General features: G+C 53.6%; 13 non-coding genes across 13 annotated transcripts; all 13 read left to right on the forward strand.

Annotated features, from left to right (window-relative positions):
- The first annotated feature begins 570 nt into the window (after positions 1-570).
- LOC137066764 (U2 spliceosomal RNA) lies at positions 571-761 on the forward strand. Its single transcript, XR_010902654.1, has one exon. It is a non-coding gene; the product is annotated as a U2 spliceosomal RNA (small nuclear RNA).
- A 468-nt stretch (positions 762-1229) lies between these two features.
- Positions 1230-1393, forward strand: LOC137067284 (U1 spliceosomal RNA). Its single transcript, XR_010903089.1, has one exon. It is a non-coding gene; the product is annotated as a U1 spliceosomal RNA (small nuclear RNA).
- A 1033-nt stretch (positions 1394-2426) lies between these two features.
- Positions 2427-2617, forward strand: LOC137066765 (U2 spliceosomal RNA). The gene has a single exon (XR_010902655.1). It is a non-coding gene; the product is annotated as a U2 spliceosomal RNA (small nuclear RNA).
- A 468-nt stretch (positions 2618-3085) lies between these two features.
- On the forward strand, positions 3086-3249 carry LOC137067286 (U1 spliceosomal RNA). Its single transcript, XR_010903091.1, has one exon. It is a non-coding gene; the product is annotated as a U1 spliceosomal RNA (small nuclear RNA).
- Positions 3250-4282: 1033 nt separating this feature from the next.
- LOC137066766 (U2 spliceosomal RNA) lies at positions 4283-4473 on the forward strand. The gene has a single exon (XR_010902656.1). It is a non-coding gene; the product is annotated as a U2 spliceosomal RNA (small nuclear RNA).
- Positions 4474-4941: 468 nt separating this feature from the next.
- Positions 4942-5105, forward strand: LOC137067288 (U1 spliceosomal RNA). The gene has a single exon (XR_010903092.1). It is a non-coding gene; the product is annotated as a U1 spliceosomal RNA (small nuclear RNA).
- A 1033-nt stretch (positions 5106-6138) lies between these two features.
- Positions 6139-6329, forward strand: LOC137066767 (U2 spliceosomal RNA). The gene has a single exon (XR_010902657.1). It is a non-coding gene; the product is annotated as a U2 spliceosomal RNA (small nuclear RNA).
- Positions 6330-6797: 468 nt separating this feature from the next.
- Positions 6798-6961, forward strand: LOC137067289 (U1 spliceosomal RNA). Its single transcript, XR_010903093.1, has one exon. It is a non-coding gene; the product is annotated as a U1 spliceosomal RNA (small nuclear RNA).
- A 1033-nt stretch (positions 6962-7994) lies between these two features.
- LOC137066768 (U2 spliceosomal RNA) lies at positions 7995-8185 on the forward strand. Its single transcript, XR_010902658.1, has one exon. It is a non-coding gene; the product is annotated as a U2 spliceosomal RNA (small nuclear RNA).
- A 468-nt stretch (positions 8186-8653) lies between these two features.
- Positions 8654-8817, forward strand: LOC137067290 (U1 spliceosomal RNA). The gene has a single exon (XR_010903094.1). It is a non-coding gene; the product is annotated as a U1 spliceosomal RNA (small nuclear RNA).
- Positions 8818-9850: 1033 nt separating this feature from the next.
- On the forward strand, positions 9851-10041 carry LOC137066770 (U2 spliceosomal RNA). Its single transcript, XR_010902659.1, has one exon. It is a non-coding gene; the product is annotated as a U2 spliceosomal RNA (small nuclear RNA).
- A 468-nt stretch (positions 10042-10509) lies between these two features.
- On the forward strand, positions 10510-10673 carry LOC137067291 (U1 spliceosomal RNA). Its single transcript, XR_010903095.1, has one exon. It is a non-coding gene; the product is annotated as a U1 spliceosomal RNA (small nuclear RNA).
- Positions 10674-11706: 1033 nt separating this feature from the next.
- Positions 11707-11897, forward strand: LOC137066850 (U2 spliceosomal RNA). Its single transcript, XR_010902732.1, has one exon. It is a non-coding gene; the product is annotated as a U2 spliceosomal RNA (small nuclear RNA).
- The last annotated feature ends 152 nt before the right edge of the window (positions 11898-12049 follow it).

Below are 12049 nucleotides of genomic sequence, written 5' to 3' on the forward strand. Positions count from 1 at the left end.
GGGTGTACCGGCTTGGGTGAAATTGTCTCGTTCCGTCCAAGAGCTATAGCCGTTCTAGCAGACCCCGCCTCGCCCAGCCCGTAGGTTTCGGCCTGCCGCCGCCAAGCTGAATCGAAATTCCCACTTTTTTTCCGATCTGGACGGACAGTCAGACTCCAGAGAATCTTTCTGCACTGGTTTGGGCCAGATCGGGCAAAAGACCTAGGACTAGTGTGCAAAAGTAGGTTTTTCACAAAATCCCAAATACCCGAAAATTTCGCCAGCGCAACCTTCGAATCCGAGGCATGCGTCTCGCTCGGCTCGAGCCAAGGATTCCGATGATATAAGACACTTGGTTCTGCGGCGTGCGGTTTGGGAGCTACGAGCCATTTCGTACTTTCGGTGGCTGTAGCGCCACCGCCGGGCCCATCGGGGGGCCAGCCTTGGTGATGTTGTAGAGCGAGTGGCTAGTGCCATCCCTCAAAGTTTCAGGTCTCTACGACGTACGGCCTTTGCCAACCCTCCCCCCCCTCACCGCTTCCCAGATGGGCGTCGCCTTTGCCGGCTCCCCTGCCGCTGCGTCATTGTGTCATCGCTTCTCGGCCTTTTGGCTAAGATCAAGTGTAGTATCTGTTCTTATCAGTTTAATATCTGATACGTCCCCTATCCGGGGACTGCATATTAAATTGATTTTTGGCACATGGAGCCGGAACCGGGGCTTGCTCCGTCCACTCCACGCATCGACCTGGTATTGCAGTGCCTCCAGGAACGGTGTGCTTCCCCTTTTCGGGGACTGCGAATTGTTGTGACTAATAGAAGAACCAACAACACCACTGGACTTTTGTCAGAGAATACAGAAATACGCAGGAAGCGCATACAGAATGACGATGAGGTGACCGTTGACGATGACCGTGCCACAGAGAAAGCAGCAAGCTGCGGTCATATGAGCATAGGGAAAAAAGAAGAACAAAAGCGTCGGTTGCCGGCCGGCTGACTCATCACCGTCACAGCACGTTTTTTGATGTCCCTCTTATTTGAGAGTCTTTACCAACGAGCTGATGAGTCGAATCAGGGGTTTGTGTTGGATGGATTAGGGACACCTGATTCAAATCAAGGTCAGGCACGCACGCACGCAGCAGTCAAGCAATGGAAGGTGCCCCGTCCTTCCTTTTCTTGGGGGAGGGGAAGGTCACCGTGTTTGAGGATGGCGAAGGGGGATAGGGCGCCTCTGCCTGGAGGCCAGGCAACTCATACTTACCTGGCAGGGGAGACACCATGATCAGGAAGGTGGTTCACCCAGGGCGAGGCTCGGCCATTGCACTCCGGTTGTGCTGACCCCTGCGAATTCCCCAAATGTGGGAATCTCGACTGCATAATTTATGGTAGTGGGGGACTGCGTTCGCGCTCTCCCCTGTACACACTGGTTAAAAGCAGATAGCGTGGAGGGAAAAAGCGTGCGGTTCTTGACGCTTGTGGCGCCGCCCACTGCCCCAAAGGGTGAAGTTGCACCAGTTTTGTTATGTTTCTGTCTCTTTCTGCTGTGTCAGCCAGTGACCCGGAGAGTTCAGAGAACTGAACTGCGTCTGTTTTCATCGAGGTTGTCGAAACCTGCGACCGGTTTGCCGAATGTGGTTTTTCCCACAAACTTTGATATTCAACGGACGAGTTGATTGACAGCAGTGGTCCCAAAGGCAAAGTTGTTCGGATGGAGGTTTTCTGTCGTATGGTACGACTGTCTCGTGCGCGTGCTGTGAAAAAGCATGCGACATACGTTCGCCTATAGCCGCTCTCATGTTGTTGCTTTTTCATTTTAAAGCGCCACTAGGTGGCCATTCACCGCGTCCTTTCTCGCCTGACCCCAGACTGAGCCCGTGCACGGGTGTACCGGCTTGGGTGAAATTGTCTCGTTCCGTCCAAGAGCTATAGCCGTTCTAGCAGACCCCGCCTCGCCCAGCCCGTAGGTTTCGGCCTGCCGCCGCCAAGCTGAATCGAAATTCCCACTTTTTTTCCGATCTGGACGGACAGTCAGACTCCAGAGAATCTTTCTGCACTGGTTTGGGCCAGATCGGGCAAAAGACCTAGGACTAGTGTGCAAAAGTAGGTTTTTCACAAAATCCCAAATACCCGAAAATTTCGCCAGCGCAACCTTCGAATCCGAGGCATGCGTCTCGCTCGGCTCGAGCCAAGGATTCCGATGATATAAGACACTTGGTTCTGCGGCGTGCGGTTTGGGAGCTACGAGCCATTTCGTACTTTCGGTGGCTGTAGCGCCACCGCCGGGCCCATCGGGGGGCCAGCCTTGGTGATGTTGTAGAGCGAGTGGCTAGTGCCATCCCTCAAAGTTTCAGGTCTCTACGACGTACGGCCTTTGCCAACCCTCCCCCCCCTCACCGCTTCCCAGATGGGCGTCGCCTTTGCCGGCTCCCCTGCCGCTGCGTCATTGTGTCATCGCTTCTCGGCCTTTTGGCTAAGATCAAGTGTAGTATCTGTTCTTATCAGTTTAATATCTGATACGTCCCCTATCCGGGGACTGCATATTAAATTGATTTTTGGCACATGGAGCCGGAACCGGGGCTTGCTCCGTCCACTCCACGCATCGACCTGGTATTGCAGTGCCTCCAGGAACGGTGTGCTTCCCCTTTTTGGGGCCTGCGAATTGTTGTGACTAATAGAAGAACCAACAACACCACTGGACTTTTGTCAGAGAATACAGAAATACGCAGGAAGCGCATACAGAATGACGATGAGGTGACCGTTGACGATGACCGTGCCACAGAGAAAGCAGCAAGCTGCGGTCATATGAGCATAGGGAAAAAAGAAGAACAAAAGCGTCGGTTGCCGGCCGGCTGACTCATCACCGTCACAGCACGTTTTTTGATGTCCCTCTTATTTGAGAGTCTTTACCAACGAGCTGATGAGTCGAATCAGGGGTTTGTGTTGGATGGATTAGGGACACCTGATTCAAATCAAGGTCAGGCACGCACGCACGCAGCAGTCAAGCAATGGAAGGTGCCCCGTCCTTCCTTTTCTTGGGGGAGGGGAAGGTCACCGTGTTTGAGGATGGCGAAGGGGGATAGGGCGCCTCTGCCTGGAGGCCAGGCAACTCATACTTACCTGGCAGGGGAGACACCATGATCAGGAAGGTGGTTCACCCAGGGCGAGGCTCGGCCATTGCACTCCGGTTGTGCTGACCCCTGCGAATTCCCCAAATGTGGGAATCTCGACTGCATAATTTATGGTAGTGGGGGACTGCGTTCGCGCTCTCCCCTGTACACACTGGTTAAAAGCAGATAGCGTGGAGGGAAAAAGCGTGCGGTTCTTGACGCTTGTGGCGCCGCCCACTGCCCCAAAGGGTGAAGTTGCACCAGTTTTGTTATGTTTCTGTCTCTTTCTGCTGTGTCAGCCAGTGACCCGGAGAGTTCAGAGAACTGAACTGCGTCTGTTTTCATCGAGGTTGTCGAAACCTGCGACCGGTTTGCCGAATGTGGTTTTTCCCACAAACTTTGATATTCAACGGACGAGTTGATTGACAGCAGTGGTCCCAAAGGCAAAGTTGTTCGGATGGAGGTTTTCTGTCGTATGGTACGACTGTCTCGTGCGCGTGCTGTGAAAAAGCACGCGACATACGTTCGCCTATAGCCGCTCTCATGTTGTTGCTTTTTCATTTTAAAGCGCCACTAGGTGGCCATTCACCGCGTCCTTTCTCGCCTGACCCCAGACTGAGCCCGTGCACGGGTGTACCGGCTTGGGTGAAATTGTCTCGTTCCGTCCAAGAGCTATAGCCGTTCTAGCAGACCCCGCCTCGCCCAGCCCGTAGGTTTCGGCCTGCCGCCGCCAAGCTGAATCAAAATTCCCACTTTTTTTCCGATCTGGACAGACAGTCAGACTCCAGAGAATCTTTCTGCACTGGTTTGGGCCAGATCGGGCAAAAGACCTAGGACTAGTGTGCAAAAGTAGGTTTTTCACAAAATCCCAAATACCCGAAAATTTCGCCAGCGCAACCTTCGAATCCGAGGCATGCGTCTCGCTCGGCTCGAGCCAAGGATTCCGATGATATAAGACACTTGGTTCTGCGGCGTGCGGTTTGGGAGCTACGAGCCATTTCGTACTTTCGGTGGCTGTAGCGCCACCGCCGGGCCCATCGGGGGGCCAGCCTTGGTGATGTTGTAGAGCGAGTGGCTAGTGCCATCCCTCAAAGTTTCAGGTCTCTACGACGTACGGCCTTTGCCAACCCTCCCCCCCCTCACCGCTTCCCAGATGGGCGTCGCCTTTGCCGGCTCCCCTGCCGCTGCGTCATTGTGTCATCGCTTCTCGGCCTTTTGGCTAAGATCAAGTGTAGTATCTGTTCTTATCAGTTTAATATCTGATACGTCCCCTATCCGGGGACTGCATATTAAATTGATTTTTGGCACATGGAGCCGGAACCGGGGCTTGCTCCGTCCACTCCACGCATCGACCTGGTATTGCAGTGCCTCCAGGAACGGTGTGCTTCCCCTTTTTGGGGACTGCGAATTGTTGTGACTAATAGAAGAACCAACAACACCACTGGAATTTTGTCAGAGAATACAGAAATACGCAGGAAGCGCATACAGAACGACGATGAGGTGACCGTTGACGATGACCGTGCCACAGAGAAAGCAGCAAGCTGCGGTCATATGAGCATAGGGAAAAAAGAAGAACAAAAGCGTCGGTTGCCGGCCGGCTGACTCATCACCGTCACAGCACGTTTTTTGATGTCCCTCTTATTTGAGAGTCTTTACCAACGAGCTGATGAGTCGAATCGGGGGTTTGTGTTGGATGGATTAGGGACACCTGATTCAAATCAAGGTCAGGCACGCACGCACGCAGCAGTCAAGCAATGGAAGGTGCCCCGTCCTTCCTTTTCTTGGGGGAGGGGAAGGTCACCGTGTTTGAGGATGGCGAAGGGGGATAGGGCGCCTCTGCCTGGAGGCCAGGCAACTCATACTTACCTGGCAGGGGAGACACCATGATCAGGAAGGTGGTTCACCCAGGGCGAGGCTCGGCCATTGCACTCCGGTTGTGCTGACCCCTGCGAATTCCCCAAATGTGGGAATCTCGACTGCATAATTTATGGTAGTGGGGGACTGCGTTCGCGCTCTCCCCTGTACACACTGGTTAAAAGCAGATAGCGTGGACGGAAAAAGCGTGCGGTTCTTGACGCTTGTGGCGCCGCCCACTGCCCCAAAGGGTGAAGTTGCACCAGTTTTGTTATGTTTCTGTCTCTTTCTGCTGTGTCAGCCAGTGACCCGGAGAGTTCAGAGAACTGAACTGCGTCTGTTTTCATCGAGGTTGTCGAAACCTGCGACCGGTTTGCCGAATGTGGTTTTTCCCACAAACTTTGATATTCAACGGACGAGTTGATTGACAGCAGTGGTCCCAAAGGCAAAGTTGTTCGGATGGAGGTTTTCTGTCGTATGGTACGACTGTCTCGTGCGCGTGCTGTGAAAAAGCACGCGACATACGTTCGCCTATAGCCGCTCTCATGTTGTTGCTTTTTCATTTTAAAGCGCCACTAGGTGGCCATTCACCGCGTCCTTTCTCGCCTGACCCCAGACTGAGCCCGTGCACGGGTGTACCGGCTTGGGTGAAATTGTCTCGTTCCGTCCAAGAGCTATAGCCGTTCTAGCAGACCCCGCCTCGCCCAGCCCGTAGGTTTCGGCCTGCCGCCGCCAAGCTGAATCAAAATTCCCACTTTTTTTCCGATCTGGACAGACAGTCAGACTCCAGAGAATCTTTCTGCACTGGTTTGGGCCAGATCGGGCAAAAGACCTAGGACTAGTGTGCAAAAGTAGGTTTTTCACAAAATCCCAAATACCCGAAAATTTCGCCAGCGCAACCTTCGAATCCGAGGCATGCGTCTCGCTCGGCTCGAGCCAAGGATTCCGATGATATAAGACACTTGGTTCTGCGGCGTGCGGTTTGGGAGCTACGAGCCATTTCGTACTTTCGGTGGCTGTAGCGCCACCGCCGGGCCCATCGGGGGGCCAGCCTTGGTGATGTTGTAGAGCGAGTGGCTAGTGCCATCCCTCAAAGTTTCAGGTCTCTACGACGTACGGCCTTTGCCAACCCTCCCCCCCCTCACCGCTTCCCAGATGGGCGTCGCCTTTGCCGGCTCCCCTGCCGCTGCGTCATTGTGTCATCGCTTCTCGGCCTTTTGGCTAAGATCAAGTGTAGTATCTGTTCTTATCAGTTTAATATCTGATACGTCCCCTATCCGGGGACTGCATATTAAATTGATTTTTGGCACATGGAGCCGGAACCGGGGCTTGCTCCGTCCACTCCACGCATCGACCTGGTATTGCAGTGCCTCCAGGAACGGTGTGCTTCCCCTTTTTGGGGACTGCGAATTGTTGTGACTAATAGAAGAACCAACAACACCACTGGAATTTTGTCAGAGAATACAGAAATACGCAGGAAGCGCATACAGAACGACGATGAGGTGACCGTTGACGATGACCGTGCCACAGAGAAAGCAGCAAGCTGCGGTCATATGAGCATAGGGAAAAAAGAAGAACAAAAGCGTCGGTTGCCGGCCGGCTGACTCATCACCGTCACAGCACGTTTTTTGATGTCCCTCTTATTTGAGAGTCTTTACCAACGAGCTGATGAGTCGAATCGGGGGTTTGTGTTGGATGGATTAGGGACACCTGATTCAAATCAAGGTCAGGCACGCACGCACGCAGCAGTCAAGCAATGGAAGGTGCCCCGTCCTTCCTTTTCTTGGGGGAGGGGAAGGTCACCGTGTTTGAGGATGGCGAAGGGGGATAGGGCGCCTCTGCCTGGAGGCCAGGCAACTCATACTTACCTGGCAGGGGAGACACCATGATCAGGAAGGTGGTTCACCCAGGGCGAGGCTCGGCCATTGCACTCCGGTTGTGCTGACCCCTGCGAATTCCCCAAATGTGGGAATCTCGACTGCATAATTTATGGTAGTGGGGGACTGCGTTCGCGCTCTCCCCTGTACACACTGGTTAAAAGCAGATAGCGTGGACGGAAAAAGCGTGCGGTTCTTGACGCTTGTGGCGCCGCCCACTGCCCCAAAGGGTGAAGTTGCACCAGTTTTGTTATGTTTCTGTCTCTTTCTGCTGTGTCAGCCAGTGACCCGGAGAGTTCAGAGAACTGAACTGCGTCTGTTTTCATCGAGGTTGTCGAAACCTGCGACCGGTTTGCCGAATGTGGTTTTTCCCACAAACTTTGATATTCAACGGACGAGTTGATTGACAGCAGTGGTCCCAAAGGCAAAGTTGTTCGGATGGAGGTTTTCTGTCGTATGGTACGACTGTCTCGTGCGCGTGCTGTGAAAAAGCACGCGACATACGTTCGCCTATAGCCGCTCTCATGTTGTTGCTTTTTCATTTTAAAGCGCCACTAGGTGGCCATTCACCGCGTCCTTTCTCGCCTGACCCCAGACTGAGCCCGTGCACGGGTGTACCGGCTTGGGTGAAATTGTCTCGTTCCGTCCAAGAGCTATAGCCGTTCTAGCAGACCCCGCCTCGCCCAGCCCGTAGGTTTCGGCCTGCCGCCGCCAAGCTGAATCAAAATTCCCACTTTTTTTCCGATCTGGACAGACAGTCAGACTCCAGAGAATCTTTCTGCACTGGTTTGGGCCAGATCGGGCAAAAGACCTAGGACTAGTGTGCAAAAGTAGGTTTTTCACAAAATCCCAAATACCCGAAAATTTCGCCAGCGCAACCTTCGAATCCGAGGCATGCGTCTCGCTCGGCTCGAGCCAAGGATTCCGATGATATAAGACACTTGGTTCTGCGGCGTGCGGTTTGGGAGCTACGAGCCATTTCGTACTTTCGGTGGCTGTAGCGCCACCGCCGGGCCCATCGGGGGGCCAGCCTTGGTGATGTTGTAGAGCGAGTGGCTAGTGCCATCCCTCAAAGTTTCAGGTCTCTACGACGTACGGCCTTTGCCAACCCTCCCCCCCCTCACCGCTTCCCAGATGGGCGTCGCCTTTGCCGGCTCCCCTGCCGCTGCGTCATTGTGTCATCGCTTCTCGGCCTTTTGGCTAAGATCAAGTGTAGTATCTGTTCTTATCAGTTTAATATCTGATACGTCCCCTATCCGGGGACTGCATATTAAATTGATTTTTGGCACATGGAGCCGGAACCGGGGCTTGCTCCGTCCACTCCACGCATCGACCTGGTATTGCAGTGCCTCCAGGAACGGTGTGCTTCCCCTTTTTGGGGACTGCGAATTGTTGTGACTAATAGAAGAACCAACAACACCACTGGAATTTTGTCAGAGAATACAGAAATACGCAGGAAGCGCATACAGAACGACGATGAGGTGACCGTTGACGATGACCGTGCCACAGAGAAAGCAGCAAGCTGCGGTCATATGAGCATAGGGAAAAAAGAAGAACAAAAGCGTCGGTTGCCGGCCGGCTGACTCATCACCGTCACAGCACGTTTTTTGATGTCCCTCTTATTTGAGAGTCTTTACCAACGAGCTGATGAGTCGAATCGGGGGTTTGTGTTGGATGGATTAGGGACACCTGATTCAAATCAAGGTCAGGCACGCACGCACGCAGCAGTCAAGCAATGGAAGGTGCCCCGTCCTTCCTTTTCTTGGGGGAGGGGAAGGTCACCGTGTTTGAGGATGGCGAAGGGGGATAGGGCGCCTCTGCCTGGAGGCCAGGCAACTCATACTTACCTGGCAGGGGAGACACCATGATCAGGAAGGTGGTTCACCCAGGGCGAGGCTCGGCCATTGCACTCCGGTTGTGCTGACCCCTGCGAATTCCCCAAATGTGGGAATCTCGACTGCATAATTTATGGTAGTGGGGGACTGCGTTCGCGCTCTCCCCTGTACACACTGGTTAAAAGCAGATAGCGTGGACGGAAAAAGCGTGCGGTTCTTGACGCTTGTGGCGCCGCCCACTGCCCCAAAGGGTGAAGTTGCACCAGTTTTGTTATGTTTCTGTCTCTTTCTGCTGTGTCAGCCAGTGACCCGGAGAGTTCAGAGAACTGAACTGCGTCTGTTTTCATCGAGGTTGTCGAAACCTGCGACCGGTTTGCCGAATGTGGTTTTTCCCACAAACTTTGATATTCAACGGACGAGTTGATTGACAGCAGTGGTCCCAAAGGCAAAGTTGTTCGGATGGAGGTTTTCTGTCGTATGGTACGACTGTCTCGTGCGCGTGCTGTGAAAAAGCACGCGACATACGTTCGCCTATAGCCGCTCTCATGTTGTTGCTTTTTCATTTTAAAGCGCCACTAGGTGGCCATTCACCGCGTCCTTTCTCGCCTGACCCCAGACTGAGCCCGTGCACGGGTGTACCGGCTTGGGTGAAATTGTCTCGTTCCGTCCAAGAGCTATAGCCGTTCTAGCAGACCCCGCCTCGCCCAGCCCGTAGGTTTCGGCCTGCCGCCGCCAAGCTGAATCAAAATTCCCACTTTTTTTCCGATCTGGACAGACAGTCAGACTCCAGAGAATCTTTCTGCACTGGTTTGGGCCAGATCGGGCAAAAGACCTAGGACTAGTGTGCAAAAGTAGGTTTTTCACAAAATCCCAAATACCCGAAAATTTCGCCAGCGCAACCTTCGAATCCGAGGCATGCGTCTCGCTCGGCTCGAGCCAAGGATTCCGATGATATAAGACACTTGGTTCTGCGGCGTGCGGTTTGGGAGCTACGAGCCATTTCGTACTTTCGGTGGCTGTAGCGCCACCGCCGGGCCCATCGGGGGGCCAGCCTTGGTGATGTTGTAGAGCGAGTGGCTAGTGCCATCCCTCAAAGTTTCAGGTCTCTACGACGTACGGCCTTTGCCAACCCTCCCCCCCCTCACCGCTTCCCAGATGGGCGTCGCCTTTGCCGGCTCCCCTGCCGCTGCGTCATTGTGTCATCGCTTCTCGGCCTTTTGGCTAAGATCAAGTGTAGTATCTGTTCTTATCAGTTTAATATCTGATACGTCCCCTATCCGGGGACTGCATATTAAATTGATTTTTGGCACATGGAGCCGGAACCGGGGCTTGCTCCGTCCACTCCACGCATCGACCTGGTATTGCAGTGCCTCCAGGAACGGTGTGCTTCCCCTTTTTGGGGACTGCGAATTGTTGTGACTAATAGAAGAACCAACAACACCACTGGAATTTTGTCAGAGAATACAGAAATACGCAGGAAGCGCATACAGAACGACGATGAGGTGACCGTTGACGATGACCGTGCCACAGAGAAAGCAGCAAGCTGCGGTCATATGAGCATAGGGAAAAAAGAAGAACAAAAGCGTCGGTTGCCGGCCGGCTGACTCATCACCGTCACAGCACGTTTTTTGATGTCCCTCTTATTTGAGAGTCTTTACCAACGAGCTGATGAGTCGAATCGGGGGTTTGTGTTGGATGGATTAGGGACACCTGATTCAAATCAAGGTCAGGCACGCACGCACGCAGCAGTCAAGCAATGGAAGGTGCCCCGTCCTTCCTTTTCTTGGGGGAGGGGAAGGTCACCGTGTTTGAGGATGGCGAAGGGGGATAGGGCGCCTCTGCCTGGAGGCCAGGCAACTCATACTTACCTGGCAGGGGAGACACCATGATCAGGAAGGTGGTTCACCCAGGGCGAGGCTCGGCCATTGCACTCCGGTTGTGCTGACCCCTGCGAATTCCCCAAATGTGGGAATCTCGACTGCATAATTTATGGTAGTGGGGGACTGCGTTCGCGCTCTCCCCTGTACACACTGGTTAAAAGCAGATAGCGTGGACGGAAAAAGCGTGCGGTTCTTGACGCTTGTGGCGCCGCCCACTGCCCCAAAGGGTGAAGTTGCACCAGTTTTGTTATGTTTCTGTCTCTTTCTGCTGTGTCAGCCAGTGACCCGGAGAGTTCAGAGAACTGAACTGCGTCTGTTTTCATCGAGGTTGTCGAAACCTGCGACCGGTTTGCCGAATGTGGTTTTTCCCACAAACTTTGATATTCAACGGACGAGTTGATTGACAGCAGTGGTCCCAAAGGCAAAGTTGTTCGGATGGAGGTTTTCTGTCGTATGGTACGACTGTCTCGTGCGCGTGCTGTGAAAAAGCACGCGACATACGTTCGCCTATAGCCGCTCTCATGTTGTTGCTTTTTCATTTTAAAGCGCCACTAGGTGGCCATTCACCGCGTCCTTTCTCGCCTGACCCCAGACTGAGCCCGTGCACGGGTGTACCGGCTTGGGTGAAATTGTCTCGTTCCGTCCAAGAGCTATAGCCGTTCTAGCAGACCCCGCCTCGCCCAGCCCGTAGGTTTCGGCCTGCCGCCGCCAAGCTGAATCAAAATTCCCACTTTTTTTCCGATCTGGACAGACAGTCAGACTCCAGAGAATCTTTCTGCACTGGTTTGGGCCAGATCGGGCAAAAGACCTAGGACTAGTGTGCAAAAGTAGGTTTTTCACAAAATCCCAAATACCCGAAAATTTCGCCAGCGCAACCTTCGAATCCGAGGCATGCGTCTCGCTCGGCTCGAGCCAAGGATTCCGATGATATAAGACACTTGGTTCTGCGGCGTGCGGTTTGGGAGCTACGAGCCATTTCGTACTTTCGGTGGCTGTAGCGCCACCGCCGGGCCCATCGGGGGGCCAGCCTTGGTGATGTTGTAGAGCGAGTGGCTAGTGCCATCCCTCAAAGTTTCAGGTCTCTACGACGTACGGCCTTTGCCAACCCTCCCCCCCCTCACCGCTTCCCAGATGGGCGTCGCCTTTGCCGGCTCCCCTGCCGCTGCGTCATTGTGTCATCGCTTCTCGGCCTTTTGGCTAAGATCAAGTGTAGTATCTGTTCTTATCAGTTTAATATCTGATACGTCCCCTATCCAGGGACTGCATATTAAATTGATTTTTGGCACATGGAGCCGGAACCGGGGCTTGCTCCGTCCACTCCACGCATCGACCTGGTATTGCAGTGCCTCCAGGAACGGTGTGCTTCCCCTTTTTGGGGACTGCGAATTGTTGTGACTAATAGAAGAACCAACAACACCACTGGAATTTTGTCAGAGAATACAGAAATACGCAGGAAGCGCATACAGAACGACGATGAGGTGACCGTTGACGATGACCGTGCCACAGAGAAAGCAGCAAGC

Source organism: Pseudorasbora parva, unplaced genomic scaffold, assembly GCF_024679245.1.
Source record: "Pseudorasbora parva isolate DD20220531a unplaced genomic scaffold, ASM2467924v1 scaffold_33, whole genome shotgun sequence".
Lineage (NCBI taxonomy): Eukaryota > Metazoa > Chordata > Actinopteri > Cypriniformes > Gobionidae > Pseudorasbora > Pseudorasbora parva.